This window comes from Salmo salar, chromosome ssa15 (assembly GCF_905237065.1).
Source record: "Salmo salar chromosome ssa15, Ssal_v3.1, whole genome shotgun sequence".
Lineage (NCBI taxonomy): Eukaryota > Metazoa > Chordata > Actinopteri > Salmoniformes > Salmonidae > Salmo > Salmo salar.
In genome coordinates, this window is record NC_059456.1 from 38,043,658 (window position 1) to 38,064,678 (window position 21,021).

General features: G+C 43.5%; 1 protein-coding gene across 1 annotated transcript in view; it reads left to right on the forward strand.

The window, feature by feature from the left end:
* Window positions 1–21,021, forward strand: part of LOC106571376 (mannosyl-oligosaccharide 1,2-alpha-mannosidase IA) — a 172,356-nt gene that overhangs the window by 83,409 nt on the left and 67,926 nt on the right. The gene's annotated exons all lie outside the window — the stretch shown is intronic.

Genomic DNA, 21,021 nt, shown 5'->3' on the forward strand with positions numbered 1-21,021 from the left:
TGTCTGCTAACTCTGGGATTTGTGTGGGACTGCAGTTCTCTCACATGGTCAGGAAACAATCTCTTAGGAACCAAACCCCTTTTCCCGTTCAGCTATTGTGACTCATGACTCATATCAGACCTCTATTTGTCTTCATGCAGTCAGAGTTTTTTAATTACCTGCTCTAATGCATGGTTGGAAAATAAGGTCAAGTCATAGATCCCACCAAATAGACTCCTCCAGTTGAATTTCAGCAGACATGAGGACTTTTCCAACCAGAAAATCTATGCTTTTTCTCTCCCCATTTCAAAATGTTTTTAGGGAGCTACTGAACCTTGGTTCCAAGCTAAGTGGCTCTCATAAACAGAACAGCAGTAGCAACACCAACGTGGGAGAAAGACACTTAGAAGTTCAATGAGCTCAGCAAAGAAAGTATATGAAGAGGCCCAATCTAAAGAGAAGCATAAAAAGAAGCTGATCTTTGTATCCCCTCTTTTTCTGTCTCCAATGTGGATGCTCACTGTGGATGCTCACTGTGGATGCTCAATGTGGATGCTCACTGTGGATGCTCACTGTGGATGCTCACTGTGGATGCTCACTGTGGATGCTCACTGTGGATGCTCACTGTGGATGCTCACTGTGGATGCTCACTGTGGATGACTTATTATCAAATATTTATAGAATTATCAAGGCTGGAAACTCTGTCGGAGTTCTGAACGGAAATCATTTCTGCCTCTAACACATTTTTGTCTGTAAGAGGTTTTTAATAAAATGGAGAGCATACTGCAATTATTTTCCCCCCACACGCCACAGAATTGAGTTTTAGGTTATGAAGCCATGCATCATTCTGAAGGATGCTGTTTATCAAATATTGCCAATTATTTCAGAGCAATTATCTAATTTAATATCATTTCCCTCCAATTAAGATAAAATGGTATGAAATAGGTCCTCTTGCGGGTTTATGCAAGTCATACTACTGGAGAGTGAGGTTGACAGTAATTCTTTACCTTTTAACACCAGACACCAGAAGCAGCCAGGTTTTTGAGTGTATTAATTCCCTACAGGAATTCTCAAGAGTTCACACATTCATTGTGCTTCCCATCATTTTGTTCTGACTGAGAGACACTGGGGGAATGTTTCATCAGCTTACAGCATGCACTGTAAAAAAAGTGCATATTGGCTTGCTATTGAAATTCCCTGTACTAATGAATATACAAAGAACATGTCAATGTGTTATGTTTAGGACTTGCATTGCACTGCATGTTTTGTGTGGAAACCTCATTGTAATTCATTGTAATGAGACCTCGTATTTTCGCTTCCATTCATATTCATGTGATTTCTGAACTGTAAAATGTAGATGAGAGGAGCTTGAGGAGAGGCAAGTCACACCGTTAAGCACAAGCAGCAATGGCAGGAACAAGGGAGCGTGCTTCACAGAAGCAACTACAATGAACCACCTTTGCTGGTTCTTTTTGTAAAGTTTGGAGAGTGGGGAATATGTAATTCTATACCTGGTGTATTTATTATGTTAAAGTCCGCTCTGATAGAGCGACTATATCCTGAGACAGATATCCACAGGACTAAAAGGGCTTACAGTAGGTAGATGTACCAGCTAGTTCATTGCATATTGTTTTCAGATGAGGGAACGCCAGGGGAATGCTAGTACGGCAGTGACGCATCATGCGGTAAGACTATAGGTTCTAGAGGTTTGTGGTTAAAAGCAACACTTTTTTTTGTTCTTCTTGGATTGGCAAGCCTGTCCCATGCAGTTTTTCATCACAACAATGTGATAAGTGTGTCATAATGTTGCTTTCTAGTGCTCTGCAGCTTAACCTGTAGCAGAACCTAGTCCTGATTTACACAGGGAATAGGGTGTTTGACTTACCACCATAGAAAATAATGTCCTGGTATGCAGAGCTTGGAGATGGTGTTATTGACAGACATAACAAGTGTACCAGGCGTGTTTATAGTATTCTCCTTTGTTGTATTCCAACACCAGTACAGTGAGGCTGTGCCACCTCCCAGCAGATTGGATCCATTTCCTCCTCTCTAAAACTGAGCGTACTGAGCTCTGCTCACCCTTTCATCCTCTAAGAGAGGCGGACCCATTGATGTGAGACTTAGAACCTGAGTCCAGGGAGCTCCTCCGAGTCCTGCAGGAGAAAGTAGAGGGAGTTGGTTCTGTACGCCCAACCTGCTTTAAGCTGCTTTGAGCAAGACAGTGGAGGCCGAGACACGTGCAGGAAGCCGGGGGGCGTGTGGTAGGGGAGATGGGGCCTGGTAGGCAGCCTCTGAGATCTCTCCCTGGCTTCAGTGACGGCCCCTGCCCCTTTTGCTTGGGTGGAAGTCAATGTGGGCCGGAACCTTTGATAAAGAATGTATCAGTGAAACTAAACAGATGCATGGCAGTACAGCCACAGCCCTGCATACTGGTCAGCCCCGTCCCTGTCGATCAACCAGCCCTGAGCGACGGATTGGAGAGCTGAACAGACACTTGTTCATCATCATGACAAGGGATGAGGGAAGAGCCATAAAGAGGCTCTCCTCCTGATGTGCTCATTGCGGCTGATGTCCGCACCGCATACCGCTTAATGTACTGCAAGATCAATTATACCAGGACCTTCTGAAAAAAGCTATTGATGCAGTGGAGTTGTTAACCATTCATAAGTTGTACTGAAGTGAAGGCCCCTGGTCACCTCTGATTTAGACCATGGATGTTTTTCCTCCTATGAGCAATGGATGGGGATTAATACAGGGCTGACTTAGACCTGCTGTTATTTACGGCTGGCCAGTTTTCCATCACCTGACGCGTTGCTGAATGGGATAGGCCGACCTGTCAGAGCAAAGCACTTAACTCCTCAATGGATCAGATATTGATTTCCGGAGCCATAGGTAATTTTACATAACCGACCGACGCTATTTGGGAATCAGAAATGAATGGGCTAGATGGACCCCAGAGGTTTTAAAATCCATTCAGAGATTAGGGACAGCACAAACAGTCATACACGCTCATACCTGATTACTGTAACAATCTTTCGCTGGGGAGATTTTTATTATCTGGAACCTTGCGTCAATCAGAGTCAGGAGAAGGTTTTTGGGGTGTAATCCTCTTCTCTCCCTCCCTCTTTCTAGTGAAGCTTACATATACCTCTATACACCATGGGTATTCAGGCTCTAATGGTTGAAGTGAGCACTGAGTACCCCACAATGTGAATGTTTTACCATGTCAGTGGGAGGAAGAAATATCATGTAAGACTAAATAATTCAGAGATCTGGGGGAACCAAGTTAAATACCTCTGCAAAACCTGCCTACATTTCTGGGCCTGTCATTAATGGTGGCCGGTGCGTTTGGCTGTTCTCTGTTTGAGGCATTAGAATGATCTTGTTTGGAGATGTGTTGTAGCGCCAGCAGTGCTATTTAAACAGTGTGGTTCTCAGTGGGGTGAGAGAGTGGAGGAGCTGCTGTTGAAATAGGCTCATGTCTGTCTGACGGTCACTGATACGATCAGGGCCTGGTCTGCAGGGAGTCTGGCTGGGCTTGGCTGGAACACAGACAGCCTTGGCCATGGAGTCTCTCCCAGACACATGGAAGCAGCTTGTTGGATCTCTCCCTCTCCATTATCGATGCAGTTTAGCCTGGATCTAATATGCTCCCTACCTTTACGATTAAGAAACCTGGAACCAGTTAACAAACCTGCCTCTTTTCTCGCCTTAGCCAAGGATTTAGCTAGTAAGCTGGGCTTCTGTAGTCTTTTTGACCTGTTCTCTGTTCAGTCATATTGTGTGACTAGCAGTAGTCCTGTTTTGACTCTCTGTAATGAGTCATTTCCTACAGCCAGTGGTGTATCCAGGGCCCAATGGCATAAGCTCCACAGGCACTGTGTGAAAAAACACTCTGGTCGGTGGAGTTTGGAAAATTTTATTTTCCCATCAAACACACACGTGAAGGTTTTGAGAAATGTCAATGTATTTATCTTCTGCTTTTCTCGTGTTTTGTTATTAGTTTAGTACAGAGTTTAGGGTATGGTCCAGCTGAAGATAACAGCCTCAGGTTTTGGTTCTACATGTTGCTGTGTGTGGAGATGATTCAAATAAATGGTGGGGGGGGGGGTACTTCAAAGTGTATAGCCTAGTCTTCAGAGAGTTGCATTGTCAAAGGGATAAGCACACAGAAACTGACTCGGTTAGTCACTCCTACTCAGCCACTGAGTTTTAAAATGTACTCAGCATAGAATTCTGCCGCTGCTGCACGCTCTCATTCCAGACAGACAGGCTTTTATTTTTGAAATAAGAGGGGAAATAAAATCCATTGATTTAATTTCTTTCCAGCTCTTGGTTATACTCTTGTCTGCGTGTCTCCTGGGTTTGTGTGAGTGACATCAGTCCAGAGGAACAAAGCTTCCCAGCAGCTCGAACCCAAGGTCACCTTTTGGAGTTTGCCTTTTCCCTCAGTCCGAACACAAGGTCTTAGGTTTTCCGCGGGTGACGAGGCCCGCTCCTATTTTTAGCCGCCTCCAACGGGCTGTAGGCAAACGCAAGCAAGCGTGGCCAGGAACACAGCTAGCTACCATATAGGGCTGGCATGAAACCGCACCGCACGCCTGTAGGCTCCACTCCACAGCCGCTCTCTTCTTTAAGCCTGTTTCCTCTGTCATCAAGTAGCTAATCCTGTTTATGGTTGTGAGACAAGAAAACATGTATTTTTCACTGCACCTGCCACATCCTGTATTCTCTCTTGTCAGTGTTGAGGTTAGTCAAGCTGAAAACACAGTCAGCCATTGTGATTTTGTTATACAACTGTGATGCAACTGTGATCCTTACTTCATTTGCACACACTATATACAGATGTTTCTATTGTGTTATTGACTGTACGTTTCTTTATCCCATGTGTAACTGTTGTTTTTGTCGCACTGCTTTGCTTTATCTTGGCCATCTTCGCAGTTGTAAATGAGAAGGTGAAAAAAAAAAATTATAGGATCGAAACATAGTGTTTCCAACTCTTTGAGCACAGTCAGGGAAACTAGATGAGTAGGCAAAGGCCATCTTTTGGCTAGGAAGGACAAAGTCATAAGAACATTTCAGTCGAGGCAATATCTTTCCCTATGTATGTTGTTAGACCTACTTCTCTCCCCACTAAAATGCTAATGCAGTTTGAATGCAATCTCTGTTTCTCAGAATGTCCTGAAAGTCTTAGTGACAGACATTTTTGTGCGTGTACATTATTTTTCTAGAGCCAATCTGACGAGATAAGAGAAGCCCTCTTATTACGAGCGAACAAATCAGTGAATCATTTCACACTAGCAATTTTCAAGTGACTGACTATCACAAGATCACAAGAATTGTTGGCTCTGTCTACATTCCTGTATTTACAGGTAAATCACGACTCATTAGCAAACAGTGGGCTGAAGGCTTGTTACCACTGTTTTGGCTGGTATGATTATAAAGTGCATCTTCCCTGTTTACGGCAGGCAGAGGGTCGCGACACGGAGGATATTAATCATAGCCCAGGGTCCACAGCCATTTGTATCCGTTACAAGACACCCGCTTTTACAGTAAACAATCTGTTTACTCTCATCCCTAATTAAGCCACAACATTCATGAGAGAGCACGTTAGTAATGACCTGGTTAGTGATGGATGGGCCACGGTTTTAGAGTGCCATCTTGGGTAGGATATGTTTAGCCTTTTGGAGTTGGTGACTGACTAAAAGTTTTGGACAGAAATAAAGTCATAGCTTGGAGGGTAAGCACTGCGCTGTCACTCAGTCCTCTCCTCTGGCTTCTTGCCTCAGAGAAGTGTGTCTGTTTGCCTTTCTTTTCCTCTGCTTTCCTTTCTGTTCTCTTATCCGGAGCTCCTGTTTACTCTGAAGTGAGAGTTGATTTGTAGTATTGTAAATAGATCTCCTCTCTGACCTGAAGGACTTTGTTACTGTAGAACACGCTGCACACTACTCTTTGGAGATACAACACAAGCCTACATGGGGAACATGTTGTGTGATATGCTTTTAATATGCCAAGATATGAACAGCTGTATACAAAATAGTATGATTCAACTGTATTAAAAGACACGAGTAATGAATCATGTGTTCTTTGCGGTAATGAAGATTGCTGGTTTGATACTTGTTTGCACTAATGAAAATAGCTCTGTTGCAGCTTGTCCTGTGGGGCGCAATGCCCCTTTCTACCCCTATGAACATGACAGTCAAACTTACATTTGCCATATGTGACTATGCATCTCAATGAACGTACATCCCCTGCTGGGATGCCTGGAGGTTTCTTGCAATCTGTTGGAACGGCACTCAAGGTGGCACTAATGAATATCTTCATTGGAACCACAAAAGTTACTGTGTTTCCACTGGGAAGGTTTTTACTGTGAGGCATCACACAACAGAACAACCACCATATGGATAGGACATCATTTAGAACCCACCACACTATGAAGGTGGGTTTTGCGTTATGTTCTGTGCTTACCTGACAACAACTCCCGGAGTGCTGTGTGCCAGTTGTGTAGTAATCTCACACCTGGTAGATCTCGGCAGACTTAGTTGAACACTCAGGGATCATAAGTTGTGCTGTATCGGTGTGAGAGAGTAGAAATACAAAGCACTACATTTGTGTAGCGTTGATAACCATAACCCCCCGTATGTTCCTGTCCATTGGAGTGTGAGCATACCTGGGGGTTGAATCAAGGTGCACTCATTACTCCTGCTCACATTTTACCTCCATGCTTAACATGGCATAAGATATGCTATGGGGTATGATGACCCAGCAAGAAATGGCTGCATCATTGCCGTTTAAATAGGACAGTTTTGCCCTCGGTGTGTGGAGTCATTTGGCCTTGCTGCCTGCTGTGCTGGCAGTGACACTGCCTGGCCTTAAAACTGGCCTTAAGCTCTAGCCTTTTCTCTCCTCTACTCTATTCCTCCTGTCTGCCTGCTCTGGCTCCCTCTTCTCTCCCTAGGAGATGTGCTGCCTGCCTGGTGCCCACCTGCGTGGTCTGCCAATCAGGGAGATTGGAGCAAAGCAGCCTAGATGGGATCTAGGCTGCGGTCGCAGCATTCATCTTTCCACTAGAAAGAGTTTTACACGAGCCTCATTAGATGAGATCTTTTTAGTTTACGGTCTCTCTGGGTCCTGTGGTTCAACGCCCACCCCCTACACCTACGTGTCTCTCAAACTGATCTCTCTACACGCGCACACACACACACACACACACACACACACACACACACACACACACACACACACACACACACGCACACACACGGAATGCCCGACTGCTCTCCTCCTGAATGTCAAAAAGAAAAACAATCTAAGTGAATCTTGCTGTCACCAAATTCCTTCAGCATGTCACCCTCCGTGTGCAGTGAGCTCGCTGTAGCCAAAGATTGCGTCCCTGCCTACGCCTCCTCAGGTGTATGAAATGGTACAATGACATCCCTCCTATTACACATTCTGTTATGCATTCAGAGCCATAGACTGTCCCTGCCCCCTGAGACTTCCCTGTGTCTTACTGGGTTTTCTGAAATATGCCATCAGGATAACAGTCGAGAGGCTGAGACAGATAAGGGAGGGCCTCTCTAGAAGCCAGTCTCTCCCTCTCATGTTCTCTAAAGAGACTCATCCTTCTAAGCACGTACCTTGCACCCCCCTTTCTTTTTAAGTACTGTCAGTCCTGTCCTGTCTGGACAGGGCACAGAGCCCCGGAGAACAGCAGAGCAGTGAGGCTGTGTCTGAACTGTGAAGTGATCGACTTAACCAGTAACCTTGTCCAGGATAGGGGATGTAGGAGCTCTGAGTTTCAACCAGAACTCGATAGCAGGTCCATGTGTTAACTCGGCCAGTCAGCTGTGGCAGTCTCTAATGAGGCGATTTGAAGCATCTTGACTTCCTTCTGGAGAAAGTCGAAATAGAGAGGCTTAGAGTGTCAGAGCCTTTACTCAAATCCATAGACTAGTCAAACGTATTCTCTCATTGTTAGAAGTGAGAGGGAACCCAGTGGAATTTTTCATCCAAAATGTTCTTGACATGACTGTTATCTGCCTTTATAGCCCCGGCCGTTTCACAAGCCCAATCCACCACAAGTCCCATAAACACTCTAAATCCGGACGAGTCCTGTATGCTGATGTGCTGTGTTCAAGCACATAGGGTTAAGTCGCCTTGCTGTGCATTTAATCACAGATAACTTTTACTGCCTGTAGTTCACTGAGCTCAGATCATATCCGGTTTCCACTGAATATTTAAAAAAAAAAAAAAATTACTTGAAGAACTTTGCATCTGCACTGGTCTTGAAGTAAATATGTTTTTGTAAAATGTTCAGTGGAAACTGGTTATGATCTGAGCTGAGAGACTACAGGTTGTCCTTGTGCATAGAGTTGTATGGTTTGCTTAACTTTGCGATCATTGTTTTTTGTTTGGCATACATTTTAAATTGAAAATGTTTCAGCATCATTCTGTTCCCGTGGAATTGCCCTTAACAGTTTGACCTTGTGAAGGCAATTGTCGTACTGACAGTTTCTCTTTTATACCTCAGATACAGGAAGATTTCTCTATAATTAAAGACATGGTTCCAGATCATATGATGGGATGAATTAAAAGGAATGGCCCATATTCAAAGTGGCTTCCTGTGAGCTGTTGTTGAAGGTTAAGTGACAGTGAAGAGGTTTGACGTGGAGAGCACAGGGCAGATGGGCAGATTGTAGATCATGTTTGATGAGACGAGCTCGCTACAGCTACAGCCTGTTGTTACAGCCAGGGAGAGGATGAAAAAACATAACTGTCAGGACGCAGCTTAGCGCTCGATAATGGCTTTCCATTGAAGTCGAGCAGGTAATAATGAACACGGTTGCGACATGTGGAAGGCAGCTTGACTCCAACCCCAAATATTGATCTCACCATCGCCTCTCCTGGGCTGATTAGACTGTGTCTGTCTGAGTGGCTCCAACTGAAACCTCCCTCTTTAGGAGATGAAACAGGTGCTTATGAAGTGTTCATTACTCCACACTACCAAGTAATTAGAGAAAGGGAAAGAGATGGCTCCGCTTCACTGAGCATCAGATATTATTACATGAGCTGCTGTTAGTCAGGAGACGTCATCTGTTATTATGACCAATGATATGCCACAGTTCTCCGAGGAGAAATTATAATGGCTATAATCATTATTGTGGGATAACACTTTCTATGAGCCGCTGGTGATTAAAGCATTATTCATTTATTTCCTCTTGTCACCACATGATGCATGGGATGATATGATAACTATTCATAGCGGCTCATGGCTCCTTAAACCAGCCTTAATGTATCAAGGCTAGAAATCCTTCATCAAGCTTTGCACACAGGTCATATTGACGAAAGGATTACTGCTTGCCATAAGCATTCACAACAGCTCAAAGTTCCTTGGAATAGGCCTAGCCTACACCTAGATGCATGCATTAATCAAGGATTATGCCCAAGTGGTAGATATTAAGGAAGTATTGTCGCTGGTTCTCATTCCAAGTTGTTTTATTAAACACCTCTAAGAGGTCTCTCCCCTCCTCTCCTTGGAGGATCGTCCATCAAGCCCATTGACCTCTGTAGAACATTAATGAGTTCTCATCATGATAAGGGCAACATTTACATTAGCAGATTATACTGTACATTTACATGTGGCTTCTATTTGACTGTAATGAGACATTTTGGGACACAGCCAAACTCTACAAGCCATACGAATGACCCAGTTACCGTTTGTGTGTCTGCTGCCGCGGACCCCTCATGTTCTAGAGTCTATGTTTTCTGACACCGGTGCTGTATTCTGTCTTCATTGTGCTGTGCCACACTGTATTGTTATGGTGCTCCAGCAGTGTTAACGGTAATGCCAGGCAACAGGATCAGGTCCTGGAGCCAGGGAGGAGATGAGGGAGGACAGAAACTAATTTCAGGCTGTCGCCTCGCTCCTCGACGGGGTTCAGGACACCCAGGCTCCACTTCACATATCACAGGCACCAGCAACACTTTCTACTGAGCCGATTAGTTTGGGGAAAGGGGATTAGGAAGGATATCTTCAAGTTTAGCAGTATGTTTAGTAATATGCTTTATTGGTAGGAAAAAAGAGAGGGATAAAAGTTAGTTTTCTTGCTCCCCCTGCAAACCCAATTTTCTCCCTTAACAAAATGTTATTTACCTCGCATGCTGGAATAAGCCTCTCCAGAGTGTTATTCCCTAGCTATAACCTGTAAGCCAGTGACATTGTTTCTCCTCACCAGTGTATGTGTGGAGGTATGGAATGTACATAAGTCTGCCACAGCTGTTTCTGGTCAGTGTAAATGTTATGATGACCTTTGCTTTGAGGAGTCACGGTGGGATTACTCTGCTGTTTGTTCAGATGTTATTGTAGGTTTCTCCGGTGCATTCGTCAATTCACATGGAGGCTTTGCACCATGTTATCTCCTAAGTGTCAGAAATACTATTGTTATTACATTTACCGCAGATGGGTTAAGGGTTTAAACATGTTCCACGGTCAGGGTGCATCCTCCACCCTCCTGTCTCTCTGGTTTTGTTTGCTGTGGTTGGATGGGTGAAGCCTACAGCCTACACCCACTCAGAACACAAGCCCTCCATGGTGTTGATGGCTAAAGGAACAGTTGAGTGAGGCTGAGCTCACTGACCAGAGGCTGCACACTGAAGTGGAAGTGGAGTTAAACAAGGATGGGGGTGGGAGGCCCGACACGCTCAGCGGGTGTCTGATTAGATATTTGCGTCGACGGATGCGGCCAGCCACAGATTCACATCACTCCCAGCTGGGGGCATTTCATCCAGACTGCAGGCGACCATTTTCAATTCACACAGGCGATCCCGGGTCGCTATTTGTTTATCCCCCTTCTGAGTAAATTCGTCTAGCATTGGGCATTTTTTAAGATTGTCTCGCCACACTTCACATCACTGTGTCAGGAATGGAATTAAAGTGTTTGTTTTGTTGTCTTTAAGTGAAGTGTTTTGCTCGGGCCCATTTCCATAGCAACTTGTTCAGCTTCAGAGGTAAGTGTGCACTAGACCACCCATTCTAAACCAGTGTGGGAGGGTAAGTGCGCACTAGACCACCCGTTCTAAACCAGTGTGGGAGGGTAAGTGCATGCCTCGTGAAAATACCTTTCATTAGGTATATTAATGTGAAATTCCACACCGGTCTTTGTATTCTGCTTTTCTGGACTGTTTCAGAGCGATTTCTCTCTCCTTTACAGTATGGTATGTAGTTATAACAATATTGTCAATGTTGCTTCCAGAGATCAGCCAACCTCTTCAGAGGGACCTTGGTGTTTGAGGGGATGTTGAATCTGTCTTATGTGATGTGGTGGTGACTGACTGGCTGGTGGAAGATTTCTAGTGGCTCAGACTAGGCCTGTGGCGGCCACGAAGTCTCGTCAGCCGATGATTGTCAAGCAAATAACTGTCGGACTCACGGTAATTGACCATTAATGAACATAAACACATTTAACATCTCCTGGCTTCCACACATAGCCTACAAGCCATTTTAAAGAGTCTAATAAATCCATGTAATATAGTCTACACCTTCACAATAAATCCATTAATGATTTTAGACAGGTCTAAAGAAACATGATATGAAGAAAATGGAGTCTATTTCAGAAGAAAAGAATAGCATACTCTGAGTTGTCCTTATGTTAGGTCCTGATCTGGCTATGCCAAATGGCTGTGGTCTACACTAGTTAATTTAACAGACAAGATTTGTTTATAATTCCATGGTGTTATTTTATAGTATGAAAAATACAATTGAAAAAAGCTGAATAAAATATAAATATTTTCTCCAAACGATTTGAGGGAGTGCACACATGCGCTATTCTGTGTTGAATGGTTAACCAAGAAATGGGTACTCCTAAATACTTAATTTAGAGTTATTTATGTAACTTTAGTTGTTTCACAAACATGGGCTATATGTTTAGATTTTTAATACATTGTAAGGCTGCATGATGAGACTAATGATGGTTTGGAAAAAGTCTCTTGAAAGGCATGAGGTCTGCTTATTTTTTTGTGCAGGCTGTACACACACCAATAGTCTCTCATTCACAATTTGACAAGCACTTCATAATGCCTCAAATTTCAAGGTGGCATCCCCTTTGTGGCCATAATGCACCCTAAAAAAATCCATGCTTTTTGTTGCCTGGAGTGCAGTGTTGTACCCTTCTCTCTGAGTGTGCTGTGAAATCCGAAGTGTGTCTCACTCGCACGGCTCTCCGTCAAGTGATCGGGTCTTTCTCACAGGCTACAAGTGAAGACAGACCCATCAGGGACACAACTGCGTGCGTCCTTATCCAATTCCAAGGTGCATATTGAAGATACTGGAAGAACATTCCACATTTACTTTTCGTCAGCCAACAAGATGAGTAGGCTTAACGAACAGCAAAAGCACTAGCCTATGTAAATCTACTATCCCCCATAGTACGAAAGTTGAACTATTCTGTGCAAGAAATAAATACTCCAAACAGTCTGAAGTGATACATCCAAAATTAATACAAACACTAGCATCAACAAAAACATTTTTATGCAATGTGTCTGATGCAACAGCTCAGAACATTTAGCTTAAAATGTTGATAAACTATTAGGCTATTTATTCATATTATAAGTGCAGAAATGCGCACATAGGCTATAAGCGCAAATATTCCATTTGCGGAAAACACCATTATCAAAAGTGACCGCAAATGCAATTATGATTGTAATGCTTTTATTATAAATGATCTTCTTCAAACTTGAAACTCATGCGCTGCTTATAAACTCAGCAAAATAAAAAAAAGAAACGTCCTCTCACTGTCAACTGCGTTTATTTTCAGCAAACTTAACATGTGTAAATATTTGTATGAACATAGCAAGATTCAACAACTGAGACATAAACTGAACAAGTTCCACAGACATGTGACTAACAAAAATGGAATAATGTGTCCCTGAAAAAGTGTGGGTCAAAATCAAAAGTAACAGTCAGTATCTGGTGTGGCCACCAGCTGCATTAAGTACTGCAGTGCATCTCCTCCTCATGGACCACATTTGCCAGTTCTTGCTGTGAGATGTTACCCCACTCTTCCACCAAGGCACCTGCAAGTTCCCAGACATTTCTGGGGGGAATGGCCCTAGCCCTCACCCTCCGATCCATCCTATTTCTGTGTGTATTTGACTGTTTTTGTTCAGTTTGTGTGGTTAACACTGACACACTGACAGGCTCAAATTAACTGCTTTTTACAGATGAGTAAATGTTTACCCATGGATGAATGCAAAGTATGACAGAGCCACGAGGGATGTAAACTCAGCAAAAAAATAAATGCCCTCTCACTGTCAACTGCGTTTATTTTCAGCAAACTTAACATGTAAATATTGTAAATATTTGTATTATGAACATAACAAGATTCAACAACTGAGACAAACTGAACAAGTTCCACAGACATGTGACTAACAGAAATTGAATAATGTGTCCCTGAACAAAGGGGGGGGGGTCAAAATCAAAGTTACAGTCAGTATCTGGTGTGGCCACCAGCTGCATTAAGTACTGCAGTGCATCTCCTCCTCATGGACTGCACCGGATTTGCCAGTTTTTGCTGTGAGATGTTACCCCACTCTTCGACCAAGGCACCTGCAAGTTCCCGGACATTTCTGGGGGGAATGGCCCTAGCCCTCACCCTCCGATCCAACAGGTCCCAGATGTGCTCAATGGGATTGAGATCCGGGCTCTTCGCTGGCCATGGCAGAACACTGACATTCCTGTTTTGCAGCAAATCACGCACAGAACGAGCAGTATGGCTGATGGCATTGTCATACTGGAGGGTCATGTCAGGATGAGCCTGCAGGAAGGGTACCACATGAGGGAGGATGTCATCCCTGTAACGAACAGCATTGAGATTGCCTGCAAGGACAAAAAAGCTCAGTCAGATGATTCTGTGACACACCGCCCCAGACCATGGCAGACCCTCCACCTCCAAATCGATCCCGCTCCAGAGTACAGGCCTCAGTGCAACGCTCATTCCTTCGACGATAAACGCGAATCCGACCAACACCCCTGGTGAGACAAAACCGCGACTCGTCAGTGAAGAGCACTTTTTTCCAGTCCTGTCTGGTCCAGCGATGGTGGGTTTGTGCCCATAGGCGACATTTTTGCCGGTGATATCTGGTGAGGACCTGCCTTACAACAGGCCTACAAGCCCTCAGTCCAGCCTCTCTCAGCCTATTGCGGACAGTCTGAGAACTGATGGAGGGATTGTGCATTCCTGGTGTAACTTGGGCAGTTGTTGTTGCCATCCTGTACATTTTAGGTAGCTAATGTAATGGATTTGTCTAGATGGCACTAGCTGTATTATGCCTACACCTAGCGGATTGAAACATCACTGTTGTATCTCCACAGCATGGACATAAACTACATTTAATTTGCATGAACATAAGATTAAACAACTGAGACATAAATAGAACAAGTTCCACAGACATGTTACTAACAGAAATTGAATAATTTGTCCCTGAACAAAGGGGGGAGCAAAATCAAAATTAACAGTCAGTATCTGGTGTGGCCACCAGCTGCATTAAGTACTGCAGTGTATCTCCTCCTCGTGGACTGCACCCTCAGTCCAGCCTCTCTCAGCCTATTGCGGACAGTCTGAACACTGATAGAGGGATTGTGCGTTCCTGGTGTAACTCGGGCAGTTGTTGTTGCCATCCTGTACCTGTCCCGCAGGTGTGATGTTCAGATGTACCGATCCTGTGCAGGTGTTGTTACACGTGGTCTGCCACTGCGAGGATGATCAGCTGTCCGTCCAGTCTCCCTGTAGCGCAGTCTTAGGCGTCTCACAGTACGGACATGGCAATTTATTGCTCTGGCCACATCTGCAGTCCTCATGCCTCCTTGCAGCATGCCTAAGGCACGTTCACGCAGATGAGTAGGGTCCCTGGGCATCTTTCTTTTGGTGTTTTTCAGATTCAGTAGAAAGGCCTCTTTAGTGTCCTAAGTTTTCATAACTGTGACCTTAATTGCCTACCGTCTGTAAGCTGTTAGTGTCTTAATGACCGTTCCTCAGGTGCATGTTCATTAATTGTTTATGGTTCATAGAGCAAGCATGGGAAACAGTGTTTAAACCCTTTACAATGAAGATCTGTGAAGTTATTTGGATATTTATGAATTATCATTGAAAGACACGGTCCTAAAAAAAGGGACGTTTTTTTTGTTGTTGCTGAGTTCATATGCCAGTTAGGCTCTAAACCCCTTGTAAAGCAGATTAATGTGCTTCATTTTAAAAAGTAATTTGGCCACTTTAGTTGTGATACAAACCTTATTAAAACGTATACTCTACCGTTCAAAAGTTTGGGGTTACTTAGAAATGTCCTTATTTTTTAAAGAAAAGCAAATTTTTTTGTCCATTCAAATTGATCAGAAATACAGTGTAGACATAGTTAATGTTCTAAATGACTATTGTTTTTTATGGAATATCTGCAGTTGAAGTCGGAAGTTTACATACACTTAGGTTGGAGTCATTAAAACTTGTTTTTCAACCACTCCACAAATTTCTTTGTAACAAACTATAGTTTTGGCAAGTTGGTTAGGACATCTACTTTGTGCATGACACAAGTAATTTTTCCAACAATTGTTTACAGACAGTGATTTATAAGTGAAATAATCTATCTATAATTCCAGTGGGTCAGAAGTTTACATTCACTAAGTTGACTGTGCCTTTAAACAGCTTGGAAAATTCCAGAAAATTATGTCATGGCTTTAGAAGCTTCTGATAGACTAATTGACATCATTTGAGTCAATTGGAGGTGTACCTGTGGATGTACAGAGGGGAGAACAAGTATTTGATATACTGCCGATTTTGCAGGTTTTCCTACTTACAAAGCATGTAGAGGTCTGTAATTTTTATCATAGGTACACTTCAACTGTGAGAGACGGAATCTAAAACAAAAATCCAGAAAATCACATGCAAAATCACTTGCAAGCCGAAGAACACCATCCCAACTGTGAAGCACGGGGGTGGCAGCATCATGTTGTGGGGTGCTTTGCCGCAGGAGGGACTGGTGCACTTCACAAAATAGATGGCATCATGAGCTAGGAAAATTATGTGGATATATTGAAACAACATCTCAAGACATCAGTCAGGAAGTTAAAGCTTGGTCACAAATGGGTCTTCCAAATGGACAATGACCCCAAGCATACTTCCAAAGTTGTGGCAAAATGGCTTGAGGACAACAAAGTCAAGGTATTGGAGTGGCCATCACAAAGCCCTGACCTCAAGCCCATAGAAAGTTTGTGGGCAGATCTGAAAAAGCGTGTGCGAGGAAGGAGGCCTGACTCAGTTACACCAGCTCTGTCAGGAGGAATGGGCCAAAATTCACCCAACTTATTATGGAAAGCTTGTGGAAGGCTACCTGAAACGTTTGACCCAAGTTAAACAATGTAAAAGGCAATGCTACCAAATACTAATTATGTAAACTTCTGACCCACTTGGAATGTGATGAAAGAAATAAAAGCTGAAATAAGTCATTTTCTCTATTATTCTGACATTTCACATTCTTGAAATGAGGTTTTGATCCTAACTGACCTAAGACAGGGAATTTTTACTAGGGTTAAATGTCAGGAATTGTGAAAAACTGATTTTAAATGTAGCTGGATAAGGTGTATGTAAACATCTGGCATACAGAGGCCATTATCAGCAACCATCACTTCTGTGTTCCAATGGCACGTTGTTACCTAATGCAAATGTATCATTTGACAAGGCTAATTGATCGTTAGAAAACCCTTTTGCAAGTATGCTTGCACAGCTGAAAACTGTTGTGCTTATTTAAAAGAAGCAATAAAACTGGCCTTCTTTTGACTAGTTGTGTATATGGAGCATCAGTATTTGTGGGTTCGATTACAGGCTCAAAATGGCCAGAAACAAAGGACTTTCTTCTGAAACTCGTCAGTCTATTGTTGTTGTGAGAAATGAAGGCTATTCCATGTGAGAAATTGCCAAGAAACTGAAGATCTTGTACAACGATGTGTACTACTCCCTTCACAGAACAGCACAAACTGGCTCTAACCAAAATGGAAAGAGGAGTGGGAGGCCCCGGTGCACAACTGAGCAAGAGGACAAGTACATTAGTGTCTAGTTTGAGAAACGGACGCCTCACAAGTCCTCAACTGGCAGCTTCATTAAATAGTACCCGCAAAACACCAGTCTCAATGTCAACAGTGAAGAGGCGACTCCGGGATGCTGGCCTTCTTGGCAGAGTATGGGTATAGCATGGCGTTACAAAATGGAGTGATAGCCTTCCTTCTTCAAGATCCCTTTTACCCTGTACAAGTCTCCCACTTTATCACCACCAAAGCACCCCCAGACCATCACATTGCCTCCACCGTGCTTGACAGATGGCATCAAGCACTCCTCCAGCATCTTCACATTTTTTCTGCGTCTCACGAATGTTCTTCTTTGTGATTCGAACACCTCCGACTTAGATTTGTCTGTCCATAACACTTTTTTCCAATCTTCCTCTGTCCAGTGTCTGTGTTCTTTTGCCCATATTAATATTTTCTTTTTATTGGCCAGTCTGAGATATGGCTTTTTCTTTGCAACTCTGAGATATGGCTTTTTCTTTGCAACTCTGCCTAGAAGGCCAGCATCCTGGAGTCACCTCTTCACTGTTGATGTTGAGAATGGTGTTTTGCGGATACTATTTATTTTCATTCACAATTGATAATATATAATTCACAAGTGATAGGCTAATGTTGTCACCCATCAGACTATTCTTGATTTAGTCTTGTCACACATATTATTTAGTATATGTAAAGACATTTGTTTCGATTTAGAATGGACCATTTTCATGCAACTGTATCGAAACAGGGGCAGCGGGAAAAAATTACATCTATGCTTATAAATAGCGAATAGAGGAGGCTTTTCCCCGTGGTTTATTTTCATGCCAGCCAGGTAGGCTATACTCTTGTTGTAAATATAAGCAATGTGCTTAATATTAGGGAATTTAATAAATATAGTAGGCCTAGCCTATAGAAGGCTGATGGGACCCTCCTCTTTTTATTAGCAGCCATTACTCTGTTTTCTCCCGCATAGCCTAAAGACATGTTGCGCAACATGAGCTCATGGGCTCTCATGAAGTGTTTGATTAGATTTTTGATCACATTTGCATTGATGTCAGAGTGATTAGAGGGACAATGGAGTGCTAAGTACCAGGCAGTGTGCAAGTTTGGTAGGCTAGTAATGACCAAAAGCAGCATCAGAGCGGTCATGTGGAACGATCATGTGGAATTTGACTGCCTTCATGACTCGTGACCGCCGGTGTGGTCACCGCAACAGCCCTAGCTCAGACTGACTCAGGCATTTTCTCCCTCAAAAAGCTCTCTAAATGCAGTCCCCAGAAACAGGAGCCTTGATTCTATCTCCTTCAGCTCAGGGATTTAGAGCTGAGTTTTGTCTAGCCAAGAATCCCTCCATTTTTAAACGACACAGCCATGCAGGAAGAATAATTTCTGTGAGTGACTATCCCGCACTCTTTCTATGAGAAACTACTCTCTCTGTTCCCCCACAATAACATCATCAAGTCTACGAGGCCTTCTACAGTATATTAAGTGTGAACTGTAAAGCCTCCTTCCGTCTGGATCATCTCTGTCTCTGAACAAACTGTCCTAATTGGATTACTATGGCAGAGCAATGACAAGCCACACCCATAACGGCCAGGGCTATCAGGCTCTCTCTCTAGTCCTCAGCAGCAGTGGCACTCTCCCTCCCTCCACAGTATTTAGGTTAAGCACAATTAGCAATCTGTTTAATCCAAACCCCAGAGAGCCAGTGACGGAAAGAAAGCACCTCTCTTATCTACTAGCTGTCGGCTGTGTTCTCATTGTTCTCATCATTCAACTTCTCCCAAACTTGATATAATGACCCTGTTTCACCCCCACTACCATAAGAAGAGGATGAACCAACCGCCTGCGTTCTAGCCTACATTTCTGCATATGTTACTGAACACACACACACACACCACCACAGTGGTTTGACAAGGGGGAAATTGGTTTTGGCGACGAGGTCACACATTGGATTATGATGGCTTAAATCAACTAAGAAACTGAGATGCTTTTTAGTGTGTTGACAAGCCCTTGGCTACACTGGTTTTGTTTACTACCCCTCCACCCAGTGGAAAAGGGAAACAAGCGTTGCTTCTTGCCCATAGTGTTCCTGACAGAGGATATAATTGCTATACACTCGCTGCGGTTTATTTGTCTCCACCATCATCTCCTCTGTACTCTATACTGTATATACCTACTATATTACTCTACAGCTCATTCATGCTGTGCAACAAATCAATCGCGTCTCGTACAAAACTGTGCACAGCATTTATTTAAAGACGTGCTGAGACCCCCGCCTATCATTTCTAACCCTCAGCCTCTCCCATTTGTCTTCTCAGTTTGAAGAGCCTGTTCCCATTCTCCTCCCTCTCAGCTATCCATAGCATATGGATATAAGCTATCTGGCAGACAGCCAAAGGGCCTGCTGGTTTCAGGACCCCCTACAGTGCTCCTCCAGTCAGTACTGTAGCCTAACTGATCTGTACAGTTCATTTGAAGTTAAACATCACTCCACTGCCAGACAGTTTCAGTGGGGTCTCTGACACACAGACGCTGCTGTGCCTTTCGGAAGGTTAAGCGTGTTGTCAATGTCTCTTATCTCTCCATTTGGGGAGGCTGATAAGGCTAATAAGCCATCTGCAATGTTAATATGTATCGCTCCACACAGGAAGCTACAGCGGGAGGAATTTAACAATTAAGGGTTCCCTCGACGTCGTCACCATATTGTGAGAGATGCTATCTTATCTGGGCTGAAAGGGATCCTATTACACTGCTCCGTTGTTCTCCACTCTATTATACGCTCAAGTGTAGGAGTGTTGCCTTGTATTAAACTGTATCAAATGATGACAGCAGGCAAATTAGCCCAGGGGAGTTTACACAGTTAGAGCCAGGATCCCTAGGGCAGTTCATAGTCTCACTGTTTCACCACTCCCTGCGTGCTTAGTTGAGCCCTACCGATATGGGATTTTTGGATACGATTCCGATTTTAGAGCGGAAATATTCACCCATAACCGATATATGTATATGCCAATATTTTTATTATTATAGCTGGAATAAAATAAATTGTATGGATTGTGCTTAAAACAGCCCTACAAAGATACTCAGAAAGCTGAGTCCCCCTGTTTAGCAGGAGAAAAAAAAAAATAACATGTCTTTTTTTGTATGTTATTTTGACATTAATATGTGTCACATATCAGTTTCCGAACAATTTTAAAAAATATATATATATTAAATCCTTGAGTTAATTAATCCACATACAAACATGGTCTCTCTTTTGTTTTCTTGAGTAAGGCAGCTCCAAAATGCAGGTGACACTACGTCACCGCAAAATGTAAGGGTATAGCTCAGAAATTCAAGCCCCCTGGGTGCTGCCATAGGCTTACATTAGAAGTGCCCATACAAGAAGGCTCAAGGTCATTGGCCACAGATACAATTATGTTAAATCACGTTATAACTACCTTAGCTTTGATTGGACTGATGTCAACATCTTACTTTCAAAATCTTAGCTAGCAAACTAGACAAGCAGTCATCATCATGCATCAAGTCTACAATATACTTGCAAATCCTTTTCAATCCTTGTCATATGAAGAGAAAGTATAGATAAAAACGTATCGGTGCTCATGGGCCATTGGACATAAACATTACACAACAAGTGAGAAATCGCAAATTCAACAATGAGTGCGACTGCAGCCCCAGGTTCGATCCCAGGCTGTTTCACAGCCGGTTGTGACCGGGAGACCCATGGCACGGCGCGCAATTGTTCCAGCATTGTCCGGGTTAGGGGACAGTTTGGCCGGCCGGGATCTCCTTGTCTCATCGTGCTCTAGCGACTCCTTGTGGTGTGCCGGTCGGTCAGCCAGTGTTTCCTCCGACACATTGGTGAGGCTGGCTTCCAGGTTAAGTGAGCAGTGTTTCAAGAAGCAGTGCGGCTTGGCTCTCGACCTTTGCCGAGTCTGTAGGGGAATTGCAGCGATGAG